This window comes from Heptranchias perlo, unplaced genomic scaffold (assembly GCF_035084215.1).
Source record: "Heptranchias perlo isolate sHepPer1 unplaced genomic scaffold, sHepPer1.hap1 HAP1_SCAFFOLD_50, whole genome shotgun sequence".
NCBI lineage: Eukaryota > Metazoa > Chordata > Chondrichthyes > Hexanchiformes > Hexanchidae > Heptranchias > Heptranchias perlo.
The window spans coordinates 6,020,119-6,040,735 of NW_027139516.1; the positions used below are offsets into that span (position 1 = coordinate 6,020,119).

At 44.9% G+C, this 20,617-nt stretch overlaps 1 non-coding gene across 1 annotated transcript; it reads left to right on the plus strand.

The window, feature by feature from the left end:
• Window positions 1-19,546: 19,546 nt before the first annotated feature.
• Window positions 19,547-19,618, plus strand: trnag-ucc (transfer RNA glycine (anticodon UCC)). Its single transcript has one exon. It is a non-coding gene; the product is annotated as a tRNA-Gly (tRNA).
• Window positions 19,619-20,617: the final 999 nt, after the last annotated feature.

Consider the following 20,617-nt stretch of genomic DNA (forward strand, 5'->3'; position numbering starts at 1 on the left):
GCATTTCCACAAAAAAAAATCCTCTGTAGGGAGAGAGAGGTGGTGAAAAGGAATTGATTAAAAACAAAGCAAGTGATTGAAAGGGCACAGCAAGAGCCCAGAGCTCCCTCACACTCACTCACTCACACACATTCACACTCACTCACTCACTCACTCACTCACTCCATTACATAGGCAGGCAATCTCTCACCAAACACCACTGACAAAGAAACTCCCCAGTTACAAATCAGAGAATCTAAAGAAAAGAGAGAAAAGTTGGGAGAGAGAGAGAGACAGAAAGACACTCAGGGCAGGCTGAAGAGCACAAGTTGCTTCTCTCTCTCTCTCTAATACAAGTTTGCAGGGTTTTCTCTACTGCTTTGAAATTCACTCCCTCACTCACCCACTCCCTCTCACCTCTCCCCTAAAAGGTTCTGGTCTGTCTGTCTGCCCTGGTTAGTGTTTTCTGCATGGTCCACATTACCCCTGTGCTCATTTTCTCTTCTGTTCCTGGAGCAGGCGACAAAACCCTGGTCATTTTTTGCTAATTCACCCTTTATGTTGCAGTTTGCAAAGGTGAACGAACTTTACCTTTGTTCTTTTCTCTTGTTTTAATTAGCAATAGACGAAAAGCCTGTAGTTTGTGGTCAACTTACAGTTAGTGGCTTTTTCCAATCTGCCAAAGAGTTCAAACAAATTCATGACGTATAAAAGAGCCAAAGCAAAAAAGTGTTTTTTAAAAAAACTAATACACAGCATGATCCCTCACTCAGTTACAGGGACAATCTCTCAGCAACATTCATGTACGCACAAGCAAAGCCCAGTTTATAAAGGAGAAGAATCTAAAGAGTAAAAGATTGAGAGACAATCATTTGCAACTAAATTTGCACATACACATATATATGTATTTCCATTATACACCTACTATTACAAAGCTTCCAAAAGGGCTGTGGGGGAAAAGCAGAGCGGGAAATGGGACTAATTGGATAGCGCCTTTTCAAAGAGCTCGCAAAAGCATGGTGGGCTGAATGGACTCCCTCTTGCATTGTACCCATAATGAAACCATGAATCGATGAACAATAATTTCAACGCCGTGAACGTGAAACAAAATGGACATGATTAAGGCGACAATTTTACTGAGGGGTAAGGCGGCCAACTTACTGGGGGTGCAAGATGGTCATATTGAACAAATTCGCCGCCATGAAGCTTAAAGAAAATGGCCGCGCTGATCCTGAAACTGAATGGCCATCAATAAGGCAGCCATCTTACTGAGGGGCAAGGCGGCGATGAATTTTAATCAAAATGGCCGTTCTAAACCTGAAGCTAAATGGCCACCAGTAAGGCATCCATCTTACTGAGGGGCAAGGTGGAGCTTGTTCTGGTGAGAGATACGGAAAGGGTTTATTTCGTGTTCTTGTTAAATCACAGTTGCACTATCGTTAAAGATACAAACTGAGTGAGACTGGTACTAGCTGGTGTTTAACACAAAGATAGCGTGCAGTGAGGGAATTAAACACAAAAATGTGAACTTCTGAAAAAAAAGTGGATTAACATTTGGTTATTTGGACGTAATGGTGACAGAGAAGGAGAGGCCAGACATATGGAGGAAAGGACCAATTAGCCATTTCGTGTAGAGAATGTAATTCTAGCTTCTGTTAAATAATTCAGAGTAAAATTGGACTCAATCTGAATGTGGTTCTCATCTGGGATTTAATTCATTTCTCCATTCTTCATATTTTTCTTTAATCTGAAACAATAACAGTATTTGTAACAGTAACAGAGCAGGAGAGTGCTGAGGGACCCTGTCCAGTTTAGTAACACAGCAGAAGGGGTAAGAGTACATTGTGATTTAATACAGAATCCAGCAGCTCACTGGGAAAGTTACACATGGTCCAGATGGAGGAGCAAAAAGGTACAAAGTGAATTTACACTTTAATTTGGGGCAATGACTTTTTGTCTCCACGATGTTTAATTTTATTTGAAATAATGGGCTCTTTATCCTAAAGAAACTTTAGGCACAAACCATGGCTTTATGAACAAGACAATCATTTATTATTATTATTAATTTACAAGAAAAATTGAGATTACAATTTAATCAACATCTTTGGTTTATGCCAGATTTAGAATTGCTTCAACAACAATAAAACAACACACTCTGAATTCCCAAAATACGTAACTGTTTGGAAATCAAATATCTATCTTAGACTGATCCCATAACAACAGTTATATCCTCATGGTTGGTTCAATCTTGCCGCGAAGATTCCAGGTATTTTGATGGAGACCGTTGTAGTGTAGTGTGACTTTCTCTTGTATCCAGGTCATCTGCTTCACAGGCAATCTGTAAACCTGCATCGAGGCATCAAGCTGGGAGTTAGCGAGCAGTCATGAAGATTGCAGGTGAGGTGGTGCTGCCAGGAAGTGAAAGGTGAGGTTGGAGCAGTCGTGGTGGATCTGTGTCTCTCTCCAATCAACGTCTGCCCAGATTTTAAAGACCTTTTTAACAAAGAATCACACCTCTGGGACGGTGGCTTCTCAACAATTGGTTCAGACAAATATAACCCACGATTGATTGACACTTCACTTGTTGTCTCTCAGTGTCCACAACGTAACCAAGTTAAGTCGGCAGGTGTTCAAACGACCTCGAGCCCTCCTTGAATCGTTCTTGTTGCTATGGTGATCTATCCTCTGCTGTGTGATCTTTTACAATGTGTCATTAACAATCCTTTTAACAGTCCTTCCTCCTTTTAATCATCCTTTTCCTTCAGACATGCTGAAGCTGATTTAATTTCAGCCTTTCGTTTATCAGATGAATTGTTACTGCACAGAGCAGCTGGGAAACTCCTGCAGTAAGTAATGGTCAGGGTCAGGTACACAAGACTGAGTGAATTTATTGTGGGGCATCCCGGCATCACCTCTTTCTTTGTTTATCTCTGTGGATCTACTTTTCCCTTTTCACCTGTCTTTGTTCTATTCTGTTTGTTTTTCACTCTCTCCAGCTCTACTTCTGTCTCCTTCTTTCTCTCCGGTTCCATTTGACTTCTCGATCTCTTCTTTCCATCTGTTTCAGTATTTCATTCCATCTCTCTCAGTCTCCATTTTAATCTTTGTATTTCTCCCATCTCTCCTGTTTTCTATTATTCTCCTTGCTTTCTGTTCCTATTTCTCTCTTTCTCTTACTGTCTTTTTATGTCTGACACTCTCCTGCTCTGCCTCACTCTCAGTCTCTAGTTATTTTGAATTGCTTTCTTCCATCTAATTACCTCTCCGCTCCGATCACTTTATTATCATTTGTCAGTGTTTCACTCTCGTTCCATCCATATTTGTGTTGTCTCTCTCTCATTATAATATATGCTTTTTTTCTCTCTTTATTTTTATCTCCAATCTAAATAACCTACTCCTTGTTTCTCTTCGTCTCCGAGTAACTCTATCTCTGCCCCTCTTTGTTTCTGCACTTTTGTAATTGGTATATTTCTTTTGTCCTTGTGTTCTCTCTCCCTCCGTCTCCCTCTCTCTGTCTCTCTCTCTCTCTGCCCTCCCTGTCTCTCACTCTCTCTTTCTCTCTGTCTCTCTCTCTCTGCCCTCCCTCTCTCTTTCTCTCTGTCTCTCTCTCCCTGCCTCTCTCTTTGTGTCTCTCTCTGTCACATTCTCTGTCTCTCTCTCCCTCTCTCCCCCTCTGTCTCTCTTTCTCTGTTTTCCTCTCTCTGTCTCTCTCTAATTGCCTATCCCTCTCTTTCCCTCTTTCGAGCACCCTCTCTCCATCTTTCACTCTTTCTCTCTCTCCCTCTCTCTGTCCCTCTCTAATTGCCTCTCCCTTTCTCTCCCTCCTTCTAGCTCCTTCTCTCTTTCTTTCACTCTCTCTCTCTCTCTCCCGCTCTCCCCCTCCACACTATCTCTGTCCCTCTTTCTCTGTCTCTCACGCTCTCTCTCTCTGTCTCCCGTCTCTCTCTCCGTCTCTCCCTTCCTCTCTCCCTCTCTCTCACAATTTATGTGGAGTACACACATTCTGAACAGGGCCACAGAAGTGACTTTGATTTCCAGCTTTGCCCATTTTGCCTTGCGGTCAGTTAATTAAAGTCCAGCTGAGCTCTTTGGTGCCGCTATTTTGAGCAACAATTCACGTGTTGTCTGCAAAGCAAATGCTGCCTCAATAGGTCAGATTATCAATAAAATATAATCTTCGAATCAGATTTAAGATCATTTAATGGCTCTGTGCTGCTAATATAAAATGTACTTTCCATCCCCTGGGAAGTGTAGGGGATGGAGAATGAAATGGGATTTAGTTCTAGTGCTTGAAACCCTTCTGTTCTTTCTATGATTTCACTAATTTAATAATTAGATTGAGTGGGTATTTCACCGCGTTCTTCAGCTCCTCTCTGAATTTAGTCTGGGTCAGGACATAAATACACATGTTTGTGCAGGAACTGAGAAGCTGCAGCATCTTTGCTGTCTGTTGTGTGAGATAAACAGGGTCAGTGTAGGAGTAAAAATTCCGAATGTCTGCAATTCGCACATAAATGAAAAATACAACCCATGTCAGCCACAACAGTATAAAACTGCCCGATATACTGAAGAGTAAAATGATGGATTTCTTTCGGTTCTCCATCTCTGGATCACTCTGATTCTCTCCATTGCTGCGGCCCCGGAGTCCCATGCGGACTCGACTGGACAGTAAAATACGCCTGACAGTCAGAACATTGAACAGTAAAATCAGACAGAACGGGACACAAGGGGTTAAAATGAGGTGAAACATGTCAAATGCGGTCCATGCGGGGGAAGTACGGAAGCTCGGTTTAACCACACAAAACCAGGGAACATTATCAATTATATATAAAGGTTCATATATAAAGTACCAGGGGACACTCTCCAAACAGCCCAGCACACTCACTGTTCCCAGAACCACAGCCGCCGTTTTCTCGGTGCAATATTTAGTTTTCAGCTTCTCACAACAAATGGCCACAAATCGATCAAAGGTGAAAGCGACTGTGAACCAGACAGAAACATTCGCGGTTACATAACACAAGAATATAACAAAACTACACACGGGAGTGATGTGCAGGAATGACCATGAGAGATACAGCTTATTAATCCATCTCAATATCGGATCAGCGATAACGACCATGAGATCGGCCACTGCCATTCCCACCAGGTAGACACTGATACATTTGGAGAGACCGCACTTTCCTCGGGACTGGATCACAATCGCCACCAAGTTAACTGGAAGAGAGAGAAAAGGAAGCAGAGAAATTACTGATCAGACCTGGAGTCAAAGCAGCAGATTGAGATGATCTGGGGTGAAATTTCCAGCTTTGTTGCTGCATCGAAGGGTGGAAAGTGATTGATTGACCTGGGCAGTGCTTTCGGGCAGAGATATGTTTTTAAACACAATGATCAATAATGAATTGGGAGATGGATACAGAAAGTGAATAAAGTGAGCACCGGATCTAGTGGAAGGGCTGAGTGAGGGTGCAGTGCCTTGGGGAAGGGAGAAGGGGTTTTACACACCGGGAATACAGTGGATTAAACCGGGTTTGGGCTCCAGACGGACGAGGAAAGAGAGGGGAAAGGCCGTGAATGTGAGGGGACAGGGGGAGGTGCAGCTGCTTTGTTGTTCTGGGTTAAGTGAGCCGACAGGGGCAGGCACTAAATGGGAAAGGCAGTTGGAGACCGAGCCAGTGAGTGAGATTGGGAGGGAGGCAAGGAAAAGGATATGTAAGAGCTGGAGGGGAGTCAGGAGCAGATGGTTTGGGAAAGTGGACAAACTGAAGTAAGGGATGAGGAGACAGAGGATAAAATGCAGTGGGAGGAGAGGCTGGGATTCGGAGAGAGAGAGACTGCAGCAGAGTGTTCGAGGCAATCAAATATATAGCTCCAACTTACAAAATCCAACTAATACATTCAACAGTTCATTTCTGTGGTTATTGATGTCAGGGAACCTGTGTTGGGTGTAAAATATGTTCAATAAATATACTTTGTACCTTCAATTGAAATTAAATAGATATTTATTAATTAAATCAACCCAGTTGTTTATTGAATTCAGCCGAGCTTTAAAAACAGAGTATCCGAATGATTCATTACGATCAAGAAATTACTGATTGTGTTCTTGAAGTAAGTTTTCATTATGTTTAATTTTAAGTTGGAAAACAAGGAACATTCACAAAAACAGACTGAGGACCTGACAGGGATATAAATATGAGGAGTGAGTCCCACAATAAAAACTCACCCAATCTGACCACTTCATAATAACACCTTCAAATCACATTTTCGATGTTTAATTGTACTGGAAGTTTCAGCAGTTCATTCTGATGAATTATTCACACCACAGCCTCTCGCTTTCCCTCTCAGTCACCCTCTCTATCACTCACTCTACTCCCTATCTCAAGTCCATTTTCATATCCGATTAAATCCTATCATCCTGTGCCTGCATTCTGTTCACCAGCCCCGTGTTCCACCGATCCTATTCTCCGTGTTAGTTTGTTCAATAGTGAAGCCTTTGTGGAATAGTTTAATATTTCCACAGATCATCCAATTCTCCACCTGTTCACCAACACTGTTCACTTCATCCACAAATCATGGAATAAACAGAATCGAATCCCTCTCCCAGGCAGATCTCACAATAATTGAGATTCCTTCTCCAGTAATTATAAAGTAAAGGGATAGATGGCGGGATTGTTCAATTTATAAAACGCCAACATCACACTTATAACCTACAGGTACATCGAAGGGCTGCTGATTTCAACAGGGACAGTGCAAATTGAGACCACAAAACATCAAAACATTTCATTTTACAGTGAAGTCCAGTGACAGTCAGTGAATTCATCCACAGTGAAGCAAAGAAGGAGATGTGAAAGAGTCAGCAGCAAACTCAGTTCAGTAACCAGACATCTGAAGCGGCGTCAGATACACACATAATGAAATAATATTTCATAACAGTGATCACCAATAAATACATTGAAATCTCAGTTAAACTGAAGCATGTTATTGGAGAGGGAGGACATTGCGCTGCCTCCTTGTAACACTGAGACCGTGAGCTGTCTCATTATCAATCACTGAAAACACATTGATGAAAACATATTCCAGGACAGGTTAGTTCCACAACAAGAAACTGTTATCATCTCCTGATGGTCTGATACCAACTCTTAGCCCAGACACCTGATTCCAATACATTCAGTACAGGGAATAATCCTGTAACAATGCCAGGGTTGGATCGACAAATTCATGACAGATATAATGCAGCGCCTCAATACCGAAAGAGCAGAGACTTAACACATTCCATCATTCAACCAATAGAACAGAACAAGTGACTGTGTAAAATATGTCGGGACAAAAAACAATTTGCCAAGTACAGCAGCAGAGTTAACACCGATTTACACCTTTAACAGATGAGATAACGGCTTACCCGGAACTCCAATGGCTGCAAGAACAGGATAATAAATACGTTGTATCTGATAGATTACTGGATCTTCCATTTCTGTGAGAAGCACCGACTTCTGTTGGTCTGGAAACCACAGCTCCAGCAGGCACTCTGAGCTGATCCATTCCAACAAGCCCTGATTTATACAGGGGCTAAGTCTCCACTGACACGGTTATACTCCTGATCATTGCTGTTAGTTACAGTCAGTTTAACAAACACATTATATCAGCAGCTTTGACTCCGATGTAAATAATGTGGTGAATAAAACACAAACATCTCAAAGTCCAGGTTATTACTTAATCAGACCTCTCTCAGGAATAAAGTTTAAATCTGATCTCATACAGGACTGATCCAACAATAATAAACGGCTGCATTTGCAGCTTCTTTATAACTGCATTGACCATGTTCACTCCTGGTGTTTCATTTATAATTTAGACAGATGTCTCCGCAGTGTGCACTGAACCCAGGGACACAGCAGTCCCGTTTCACTCTGTTCCTGCAGTTTCCCAGTCAAAATATGAATTGTGAGTCTCTGACATGAGGACAGTTAAAGGGCAGGTTGAGGATTGCAGCCTAGAAATGACTGTGGGTGATATTAGGGGACGGAGACTGAACGTGTCCCATTGACATTCCTCTCTCCGCTTTTTCACTGCAGATGTTTACCCGTTTATTCTACATTGGTTCACGGCTCCAGTAAAATTGGTCCCGTGTAACACCGAGCTCAGCTCATGACCCCTTTTCACCTCCATCACAAAGGCCCCTTAATTCCCTCACCGCCTCCATTCCTTCCTCAGCCCATTGCCATTGAAACCCTCATCAATGTCTCTGTCCCCTCCAGACTCCATTCCTCCAATGCACTCCTGACCGGCCACCCAATCCCCACCTTCTATAAACGTGAGCTCGTCCAAAACTCTTGTCCGTGTCCAACCAGCACCAGGTCCTGCTCGGCCTCACTGACCCTCACTGGCTCCCAGTTCCATATCACTTAAATTTAAAATTCTCATCCTTGGGTTTAAAACCCTCCCCATTTCCATACCTACAGACAACTCACCCGTCACCATCTCATTCATCGGACACTGGCCTCTTTTGCTGGGACTTCCCTCACTTGGTTCCACTCACCTATCTGATCAGAGCCAGGAGAAGCTTCTCTTCCCACCCTATCACCGTTATCTCTGATGTTACCAAAGGTTCAATCCTTGGCTCCCTCCTCTTCCTCATCTACATGCTGCCCTTTGGTGACACAGTCCACAGACACGGACCAGCTTTCAGATGGACGCTGACGAAACCACCGCCTCTCTTGACCCTTCCAATATCTTTGTGTTGTCAGGTCCACATTCTGTTTTAGATGAGCCGCCAGTTCCTCCAGTTAAAAATTGGGAAGTCATGAACTTTGCCAGGGATTCCATCCTCACCCCTGGTTTTTTTGATTGGTGAGTCACTCACCAACCACTCAAGCCCTTACTGACTTGCTTTGGATTCCAATCTCCTCAGCCTTTAGTTTATTTTTATTCTTTCTCACACTTGAATCCATCAGGGTCTCACCCCTCCCTATCTCGATAAACTACCAGTTCCGACAGCCCCTCACAAACATTCTGCTCCTCCACCTCTGGCCGCTTGTGCATCTGCAGTCCATTTGTCCCACTTCTGACAGTCGTGCCTTCAGCCATATCCACGCTCCTGAATGCCCACCCTCAGCCCCTCCATCTCCATTCCTCCTTTCACGTGTCAGACGTGGCTCAGTGGTCGCAGTCTCCCCTGTGAGATAGAAGTCTGTGCATTGAAGTCTAATTCCAGAGACTTGAACATATAATCCCGGCTGACACTGCAGTGCAGTCCTGAGGGAGCACTCGACTATCGGAGGGTCACTACTGAGGGAGCACATTACTCTCGGAGGGTCAGTATTGAGGGAGCACATTACTCTCGGAGGGTCAGTACTGAGGGAGCACATTACTCTCGGAGGGTCAGTACTGAGGGAGCACAGTACTCTCGGAGGGTCAGTACTGAGGGAGTGCTGTATTGTTGGAGGGTCAATATTGAGGCAGCACAGTACTGTCTGAGGGTCAGCAGTGAGGGAGTGCTGCACTGTCGGAGGGTCGGCACCGAGGGACTGGCGCACTGCTGGATGGTCAGTGCTAAAAGAGCGCGGTACTGTCGGATGGGCAGTACTCTGGGAGCGCTGTCCTGTCGATGGTGTCGACGGTAGGATACTTTAAGCCGAGGGCTCATCTGCCCTCTCAGGTAGATGTAAAAGATCCCACATCAATATTCGAAAATGAGCAGGGGAGTTCCTTCCAGTGTCCTGGCCAATATTTACCCTTCAACCAATGTTTATAAAACCGACTTTCTGGACATTTATCTCATTGCAGTGTGTGGGAGCTTGATACGTGCAAATTGGCTGCCACGTTTCCTCCATTAACACAGCGACTACTCTTCACAATGTACTTCATTGACTGTTTAGGGACGTCCCGAGGTCAAGAACGGCGCTGGAGAAAAGCAAGTTCTTTTCTTTTTCAGACCTTCCAAGAAGCCATCTCTTGCTTCAAGCTTTTGCCGTCCTTCCTACTATTTCCTTCCTTGGTCAGGAGTCGTCGAAATTCTACTCTTGAAAACCAATCATATCCCCTCCGATTCTCCATTTACTTCTGCTCATTTTACACCCTCCTTAAACCCACTCTTTGACCAAGGTTTTCGCCAGTCCTCCTGACACCTTCTTATTCCATTTACTTCTCCGTGAATCCGCTTGGGAATGTTTATTCCATTCAAGGCAGTCTGGGAATGCAAGTTGTTGTTAACTTTCATTGGAATGTGTTCATTAGTTGTCTACTGTATGAGGAAAAGTAGTTTCTGGGATCATATTCTTGTACCAGAAAGAGATTTATATCAGAGACAGACTTGCTCACATAAATAAACATTGGAAACTGCTCGTGGACACCGTTTTGTTCGAACAACATAACTTGGTTTATGTTCAGGCATCGCCTTGAAATCGGTTTGTACAACCGTGAGGGAACCTTTAGGGGATCCTTGATCTAATAGGAGACAAGCAACACTGACTAGGATGAAGATTTATTAGTTATTTGTCTTTTTACTCTTTGATTATAACCCGATTTACTGCTCCCTGGGACTGATGATTATGATGAAGATTTATTAGTTATTCTATTCGGTTAAACCACATAGTTCCAGAGCAGTTTCGGTGTCCCATTATAGAAACAACATTAAAGCCATAGGGAGAGCACAATGTCGATTCACTCGAATGTGGCCAGGGAAGGGAAACTTTTTTGGAAAGACTTGAAAAAACAGGATTATTTCCATGGGAATAGAAAAGACGAGACTTAAATCTTAAATAAAAACAGGCCATTCGGCCCAACTGTTCCATTCCGGTGTATATGCTCCACACGAGCCTCCTCCTGACTTCATCTAACTCTTTCAGAATATCCTTCTGTTCCTCTCTCCCTCGTGTACTTATCCAGCTTCCCCTTAAATACATCTCTACTATTCGCCTCAACTACTCCAGGTTGGAGCAAGTTCCAAAATTCCATCCACTCTCATGGTTAAAAAGTTTCTCCTGAATTCCTTATTGGGTTTAATAGTGACTATTTTATATTTATGACCCCAAGTTTTGAACTACCCAAAAGTGGAAACATCTTCCCTCCCTCTAACATATCAAACCCCTTCCTAATTGTAAAGACCTCTATTAGGGCACTCCTCAGCCTTCTCTTCTCTAGAATAAAAATACCCAGCCTGTTCAGTCTTTCCTGATATTTATAACCTCTCAGTTCTGGTATCATTCTAGTGAATCATTTTTTGCACCTTCTCCAGTGACCGTGTATCGTTTTTATAATATGGAGACCAGAACGGTTCACAGATCTGAAATGTTAACACTGTTTCTCTCTCCACAGATGCTGCCTGACTTGTTGTGTGTGTCCAGCATTATCTGATTTAATTACAGTTTTCATAGTCTGGTCTAACCAAGCTCCTGTACAAGTTCAACATAATATCTCTGCTTTTCAATTCTGTTCCTCGAGAAATGTTTGCATTTTTATGGCCTTCGCCCCACAGCGATATCCAGCTTGCCCCACAGTATGATGGCCGCCTTGCCCCTCAGTAAGATAGCCAGCTTGCCCCTCAGTATGATAGCCAGCTTGCCCCACAGTAAGATGGCCGCCTTGCCCCTCATCAAGATCGCCAGCTTGCCCCTCAGTATGATAGCCGCCTTGCCCCTCAGTATGATAGCCAGCTTGCCCCACAGTAAGATAGCCGCCTTGCCCAACAGTAAGATGGCCGCCTTGCCCCACAGTAAGATTGCCAGCTTGCCCCTCAGTATGATCGCCGCCTTGCCCCACAGTAAGATGGCCGCCTTGCCCCTCATCAAGATCGCCAGCTTGCCCCTCAGTATGATAGCCAGCTTGCCCCTCAGTAAGATAGCCGCCTTGCCCCACAGTAAGATGGCCGCCTTGCCCCTCAGTCAGCCTTGCCCCACAGTAAGATAGCCAGCTTGCCCCTCAGTAAGATGGCCGCCTTGCCCCACAGTAAGATGGCCGCCTTGCCCCACAGTATGATGGCCGCCTTGCCCCACAGTAAGATGGTCGCCTTGCCCCTCAGTATGATGGCCGCCTTGCCCCTCAGTGAGCCTTGCTGGCAGATATTTTGTTTTCAGTTCAGGGCGGGAGTGAATGGTTCCCTTTTACCCACTGTGTGCTGTACATGTCCAGGAGCTGACACTGTTCCATACATGGGCCGTAAAGTACAGAGAAGGAGAGACACACTGAGAGAGGTATTTTGTTTAAATGTAAAGGCACTGATTTTTTTGCAGGTATATGTCTCAATTTTGTGTTTATTCAGGGCCACCATTTTGTGTCAACACAGCACTGGGACATTTATTACAGAGTCCCACTCCTCACTGGGAAAGAAACACACTGTACAGAGGACAGGAAATATAAAGTGAAACACAGAGACAGATCTGAATGGAGATCAGAAATTGCACAGATAAAACATCGGTGCAGATCTCGTTGTTATGTTTAATAACTGTTTTTTTATTCGTTCATAGGATGTGGGTGTTGCTGGCGAGGCCGGCATTCATTGCCCATCCCTAATTGCCCTTTTGAAGTTGGTGCTGACCTGGCTTCTTGAACCGCTGCAGTCCGTGTGGTGACAGTTCTCCCACAGTGCTGTTAGGAAGGGAGTTCCAGGATTTTGACCCAGCGACGGTGAAGGAACAGCGATATATTTCCAAGTCGGGATGGTGTGTGACTTGGAGGGGAACGTGCAGGTGGTGTTGTTCCCATGTGCCTGCTGCTCTTGTCCTTCGAGGTGGGAGAGGTCGCGGGTTTGGGAGGTGCTGTCGAAGAAGCCTTGGCGAGTTGCTGCAGTGCATCCTGTGGATGGTGCATACTGCAGCCACAGTGCGCCGATGGTGAAGGGAGTGAATGTTTAGGGTGGTGGATGGGTTGCCAATCAAGCGGGCTGCTTTATCTTGGATGGTGTCGAGCTTCTTGAGTGTTTTGGAGCTGCACTCATCCAAGCAAGTGGAGAGTATTCCATCACATTCCTGACTTGTGCCTTGTAGATGGTGGAAAGGCTTTGGGGAGTCAGGAGGTGAGTCACTCGCCGCAGAATACCCAGCCTCTGACCTGCTCTCGTAGCCACAGTATTTATATGGCTGGTCCAGTTAAGTTTCTGGTCAATGGTGACCCCCAGGATGTTGATGGTGGGGGATTCGGCGATGGTAATGCCGTTGAATGTCAAGGGGAGGTGGTTAGACTCTCTCTTGTTGGAGATGGTCATTGCCTGGCACTTATCTGGCGCGAATGTTACTTGCCACTTATGAGCCCAAGCCTGGATGTTGTCCAGGTCTTGCTGCATGCGGGCTCGAACTGCTTCATTATTTGAGGGGTTGCGACGGGAACTGAACACTGTGCAATCTTCAGCGAACATCCCCATTTCTGACCTTATGATGGAGGGAAGGTCATTGATGAAGCAGCTGAAAATGGTTGGGCCTAGGACATTGCCCTGAGGAACTCCTGCAGCAATGTCCTGGGGCTGAGATGGTTGGCCTCCAACAACCACTAACATCTTCCTGTGTGCTAGGTATGACTCCAGCCACTGGAGAGTTTTCCCCCTGACTCCCATTGACTTCAATTTTACTCGGGCTCCTTGGTGCCACACTCGGTCAAATGCTGCCTTGATGTCAAGGGCAGTCACTCTCACCTCACCTCTGGAATTCAGCTCTTTTGTCCATGTTTGGTCCAAGGCTGTAATGAGGTCTGGAGCCGAGTGGTCCTGGCGGAACCCAAACTGAGCATCGGTGAGCAGGTTATTGGTGAGTAAGTGTCACTTGATAGCACTGTCGACGACACCTTCCATCACTTTGCTGATGATTGAGAGTAGACTGATGGGGCGGTAATTGGCCGGATTGGATTTGTCCTGCTTTTTGTGTATGAGATTTTTGGACTGGTATGTAATGTGTATCTCAGTCTGCACTAATAGAATTGATACACTATCTTTAAATTTCATTCTACGAATGCATTCTGAACAGGTATCTAATTTGTTTCTCAGGTTTACTATCTTACAATATTTCTCAATCTGATACTCTACCTGAGTTTTGGACTTGTATGCAATTTGTATCATATGATACACTTTTCGAATGGATATTGCATGTATTAAAGTCATGTGTGTGAGAGTTCTGGGCTGGTATTCAATTTGAATCTCGGGGTACATTATTGGGATTCATTCTGTACCTTTGAATCGGGTACCATGTGTGATTTCTATCTGGTATTTAATTGGTAGCTAATGTTGCTCTATTGTGAGATTGACACAGTGCCTTTCACTCTGAGAGTGTGATTTTGGACTGGGATTTTTGTATCTACCTGTCAGTGGGACTGAGTTAGGGGGAAATGGAACTGTGTCTGCCTCACCTACTCTGCTTGACTGTTGGATTGAAAATGTGTCTCGGAAATTCTGATCAGTGTGGGACTGACTACTTCTGCTGTCTGAGACTGTGGAACTGATGACCTGTCTGTGCTCTGTGAGTGATAATATCCCTCCTGTGTGTGAGAAGGAGCTGGCTGTACTGTTCCTTCTGCCTCGGGTGGAGGAAGCATCACATTTATTCTGGATCGTTCAAGGGTTTGCCTGGAGAAAGAAAATTATCTCTTGTTACTCAGGAACATGTGAGGTCGAAAATACAGAAGTGATCAGTTTAATATCTCTGTTAATGATCATTTTAAATATCCACAAATGAAATCCAGTGATACAAACAGTGTCAGTGTCTCACTCCACTGGAGCACTGCAGCAATCAGCTTCTCCTTACCAGGTGTGTTGGGCTGTTTTACAACACTTTAGTGACATCCAGACACGGCCCAACCCCTCCACTGATCCATGAATGGGACTGCCCGATGGGAAACAGGTCAGGTTTCTAATCTCCTCTCCCATGGGACTAACCGTTCAATTGAAACCAAACAGCCGCGGTTTAAAATGTGTCCTTCACACTTCTCACCTGATGCCTGCAATAGATGCTCTTTGTATAACTCCCCACATCCTTACTGTCCGGCTCTGTTTCCACTCTTCACTGTCCAATAACAATAAACAGGGTGAGGCTGGAACTAAACCAGGACCATTCACTCCTGGTTTGGGGAGAGAAAGCAGCAATGATTTTAATAGCAGGTTCTTCCCATTCTCTCTCCCTTCCCCTGGACACACCCTGTACACACACAGCCCGAGAATGACCTCTCCCTTCCCCCCTCTCACTCCATGTTCCGTGACCAGTTCCTGATCCACTCCGCCTCTTACAAACAGCCCCCGGACGACCCCTGAACTTCCCCCGGACTCAATGCCGATCTCTGAGCCCATCTGCGGACACGGTCCCGAAGCGATGATCTGCTGTAACGAGGCTGCTCTTTGCTCCCTTCCCCCGGGGGCCGTGATCTCTCCATTCCCGGCTGTTTTAAACCATCTTCTTCCGCTCACTGAGGGAATGGCGCCCACAATTCCCAATCCAAAAATCGATGGAAACTTTCCCCAATTGGAATTTTTCCGAGTCTGAGCAAAGGAAGTGGGGCTGGGGGAAAGATCAGAGGGAATGGGGTCCACAGGCAGTGCAGGAACAGGCACCAGAATGGGAAACAGATGGGATTCCACCAGTGCCTAACGCTGGAATCCAGACTGACTTTACAATCTCCAACTATTAAACTAGATGTTTCCATCCCTGCTGTTTCTCTCGAGGTCTTTTGATGGTAAAGAGCCTTTCAGAGATAAAGTGAGCGGCTGTGAAATCAGCCAATGGATTCTCTTCATTAATGACCCCTATAATGTGTGACTGAGAGAGGATTTCTCAAACCAATCCTGGAGAAACATGGGAGGAAAGTGGGAGTCGGTGTATTTGCTGGGACCGTGTAGGGTTAATATCAGGCAGCAACAGTCGCAGATTAATTTAACCGGAGTGAAACTGTAGGTCACTGAGAGGAATATCGAACAGCCCTGAGCTGTAAAACTGCAGATAGTACAACAGGCATCAGAGGGTTAAATGTGACCCATTGTTTCTGTCCCTCTCTGTACTGTCCCTGAGTGTGGGATTAATAGTGTTTCTGACCCTTGTACAATATCAGTGAGAGATGAGATTGCATCTTCTGTCTCTCCAACGCGATCTTTCTGGATAAAACGGCACTTTACCGGTCAGTCCGGAACTAATACTGTTAACGTCTGTCTGTCACTGTGTCTCACCGCTCTCTCTGTCTCTCTCACCGTGTCTGCCTCCCTCTCTCTCTCTGGTGCTGTATATGAAGGTGGATACTGCTATTGAGCGTGATTTGGACACAGATAGGAAGTGTAAGACTGATCCTGTCTCTCTCTCTCTCTATTGCTGGACATGAAAGTAGGATACTGTCTGATATAAAATAGAGAGAATGAGATGTCCGGGCCGGGCCTCACTGTAACTGGGGATGAGTCCGGCTCCAGTCCAAGTTCATGGTCATTAACTTTCCACAGATTCAGGGCGAGAGTCTCTGTGAGACGGTAACACTGGCAGAGAAACTCCGCGTCATAACTCAAACCCCAACACATGAGATTCTCCAAATAAGCTGGAATAAGGTGTTTGTAAAACGCTTAACCCGTCTGGGAGGGGAGGTGTGGGGAGATAGAACAGGGAAACAGACTGAAATGGAGGAGCCGAGTTGACTTGTTATTGAATGGACTGTATTTAGGCAGGAATATTAACGATTTCTCATTGTAACGGGGCTTATTTGAAAGCTTCGGGTTTTGGGAATCCTTGAATATGAAGCCCGGGTCTGTCAGGGTTTGTGCGGAGCGCTGAGGTTCGGTTCTATTATCGATAAACGGTTTGAAACTGTCGGATGGAGAGAACTGGAGGTGGAGCTGGAAGATCAGAGGCCGCTCTCCGCTCTGTCACTCTGACTGTCTCCTCCCCTCCTGATTTCTCTGTTTAATCCCCCATATGGAACCAAAGCGGGTCGGTGGACTCTAAACACGGTTTACTCGTTAACAGGACGAAAGGCGAGCAATGTTCCTGATCTCCTGGGCACCAGGCAATTCAACGTTATTTGTTTCTGTACAGATTTACATTTCAGTGATTCCCCAGTGAGTTTGATGCGTTAAGTAAATAATCCAACAAAATAGAACAGAAACGGAGCGAAGCGCTGAATGCCACAGATGTAGAAAGGTTATTCGAGCAGTTCTGGTGATTCTTTCCGAGCCCAGCATGGCAAGTAGTTTAAATAAATACAAGAAATCTGGTGATGTGTGGGCTGGGGTCTATAAGTCACCGTTTAAAGTACCGGACTGTGGTCACTGCCCCGACTCCAGTCCCATTAATACCTCATCTCGTCCACAACGAGAGAAAAGCAGCTCAAAGCCACACTGGTAGCATGATATCAGCGTCTCCCTTCAGACAGTAACCAGCCCTTTCACAGATACAGAGGGTGGCTCTGAAAAGAGCCTTTACATCGAGTTACATCGAAACTACAGCACAGAACAGGCCATTCGGCCCAACTAGTCTATGCCGGCGTTTATGCTGCTCATGAGCCTCCTCCTTCCTTACTTCATTCAACCCTATCGGCATATCCTTCTATTCCTTTCTCCCTCATGTGCTGATCTATCTTCCCCTTAAATGCCCCTATGATATTTGCCTCAGCTACTCCTCGTAGTTGCAAGTTCCACATTCGAACCACTCTCTGGGTAAAGCAATTTCTCCTGAATTCCCTATTTGATTTATTAGTGAATATTTTATATTTATTACCTGAAGTTTTGGACTCCCCACAAGTGGAAATATTTTCTCTACATCTATCCTAACAAACCCAGTAATTATCTTAAAAACCTCGATCAGATCAACTCTCAGCCTTCTCTTTTCGAGTGAAACGAGACCCAGTCTGTTCAGTCTTTCCTGATAAGAATATCCTCTCATTCCTGGTATCATCCTTGTGAATCTTGTTTGCACCTTCTCCAATGCCCCTATGTCCATAATATGGAGACGAGACCAGTTCGCAGTATTCCAAGTCTGGTCTAAACAAGGTTCTATACAAGTTTAACATAACTTCTTTGCTTTTCAACTCTATCCCTCTGGAAATGAATCCCAGTGTTTGATTTGTCTTTTTATGACCTGATTAACCTGGGTCGCTACTTTTCGTAATTTGTGTATCTGTACCACTAGATCCCTTTGCTCCTCTATCCCGTTTAGACTCTTATTATCCAAGCAGTGTGTGACCTCCTGATTCTTCATTCTGCAAGTTTATTAATGCCCTCTTGCATTTTGATGCTTTCTTCCTTTGTATTAACTAAATCCCCAATTTGGTGTCGTCCACAAATTTTGGAATTGTACTTCCGATTCCCGAATCCAAATCGTTAATGTAAATTGTGAAGAACAGTGGTCCCAGCAACTGGAACTCCACTTCCCACCTTTTGCCAGTCTGAGTAGCGACCCTTAACCTCTATTCTCGGCTTTCAGTTTTGTAGCCAACTTACTATCCATTCTGTTACCTGACCCTGACTCCACGTGCTCTGAACTTAGCCATGAGTCTACAATGTGGTACATTATAGAAGGCCTTCGGAAAATCCAAATATATCACATCTACTGCATTAAACTTGTCTGCACTTTCTGTTCCTTCTTCAAAGATTTCAATAAGGTTGGTCCTGTCCTTTGGGTTATCAGATTAAGTCTTGGCCGGTTTACTTGCTCTTGGAGCTCACAATGCTGGTTTTCTTCGGCAGCAGCACGGCCTGGATATCAGACAACACCCTGAGCGATGGTCACCCGTCCCAGCAGCTTGTTGAGCTCCTCGTCGTTGCGGATGGCCAGCTGCAGGTGTCTGGGGATGATGCGGGTCTTCTTGTTTGTCCCAGGCCGCGTTGCCGGGCAGCTCGAGGATTTCAGCCGTCAGATACTCGATGCACAGCAGCCAGATAGACCGGGGCTCCGGCACCCACACGTTCAGCATAGTTCCCCTTTCGCAGGAGCCTGTGAACACGGGTAACAGGGAACTGCAGTCCGCCCCGGGATGAGCGAGACTTGGCCTTGGACAGAGCTTTACCGCCGGTTCTTCCTCTTCCAGACATTTCCACAATCTCACAAACACTTTCACAAACAATGAAGAAATCCTCCCGCACTCGCCCTTCTGATACCTTCTGGGGGAGTACAGTGGGGGCACTTGTGATGGGTCTCTCTCAGAGTGTTTACACTGCCCGCTCACTCTCACTGATATTCTATCTTTGAACTGCTGTAATATTGTCCTTTAGTAATATTGCTGCTCCTCCTCCTTTCCCTATTTCCCTGTCCTTTCTGAAGATCTTATAGACTTGAATATTAAGCTGCCATTCCTGTCCGGCTGGTAGTCAGGTCTCTGTAATGATTTAATGGAATTATTTAACTTTACTCAATGGCTGATGTGAGCTGTGGTAAAATGTATTTCCAGCTGGTCAAGTATTGCAGGTATCGACTGTCTCTTCAGTCCGATATCAGGTGAAGAATTACTGGCTGGTGTGGAATTTCCATTGATTGGGGGTTGGTGAAATCTATTGGGCGGAAACAGGAACTGCAACAGAGCGAGAAAGGATCCGTCAGAAACCAGTGAAAATGAAAAACAAAATCCAACAGCCTGCAGTGTCTGTTCAGGATCTGATGTTTGGGAACTATTTTATTGTTGATTATTTTCAGCGATGGTGCTATAGTGGTGAGCATAGCTGCCTTCCAAGCAGTTGACCCGGGTTCGATTCCCGGCTATCGCAATTAAGTGTTCTTATTAGTTTATTTCTATCAGGAACTCTTCAGTTTCCAATTGAATTTGATGCAGTTCAGTTGGATGTTGTTTCCAAAACCTAATCGGGTGTAATTTTTGTAAAATGTTTTCAACCTTCATTTCTTTTCCCTATGGAAGGAAAAGAGGAAAAACATGCTGGAAATACTGAGTTATCAAGGGTCTAATGAGAGTGAGGAAGGGAAATGATATGTTAGCCTTTATTGTCAGGGTGTTGGAATATCAGAGTAAGGAGGACTTGCTGCAATTGTCGTATGAGGAGATATTGTGTAAAATTGGCCAATATTCGGTGGAGTTTCGAAGAATGAGAGGTGATCGCATTGAAATGTATAAAATTCTTAAACGGCTTGACGGGGTAGATGCTGAGAGTCTGATTCCCCTGCCTGGAAAGTCAAGAATTGGAGCTCATAGTCTCAAGATAAGGGATCGGCCATTTAGGACCGACATGAGGAAACATTTCTTAACTCAAAGGATTGTGAATCTTTGGAATTCACTACACCCCAGAGGGCTGTGGATGCTCAGTCGTTGACTTATATTCAAAGCTGAGATCGATAGATTTTTGGACTCGAGGGGAATCAAGGGATCTGGGGATCGGGCGGGAAAGTGCAGTTGAGATCGAAGATCAGCCATGATCTTATTGAATGGCCGAGCAGGCTCGATGGGCTATATGGCCTATTCTGCTGCTATTTCTTATGTTCTTATATAGAGAGCTTTATTTCCAAGTGTGCTGACGACAATAATTTAGGTCGCACAGTAAACATTGGAGATGGGAGAAGAAATTTGCAAAAGGACATTGATAGATTAAGTGAGTGGTTGAAACTGTGGCAGATGGAGTTCAACGTGGGGAAGTGTGAGGTCATCCCTTTGGACCATAAAACGATAGATCAGTGTATTTTCTAAATGGCATGAAGCTAGGAACTGTGGGGGAGGAGAGAGATTTAGGGGTCCAAGTACAGAAATCACTAAAAGT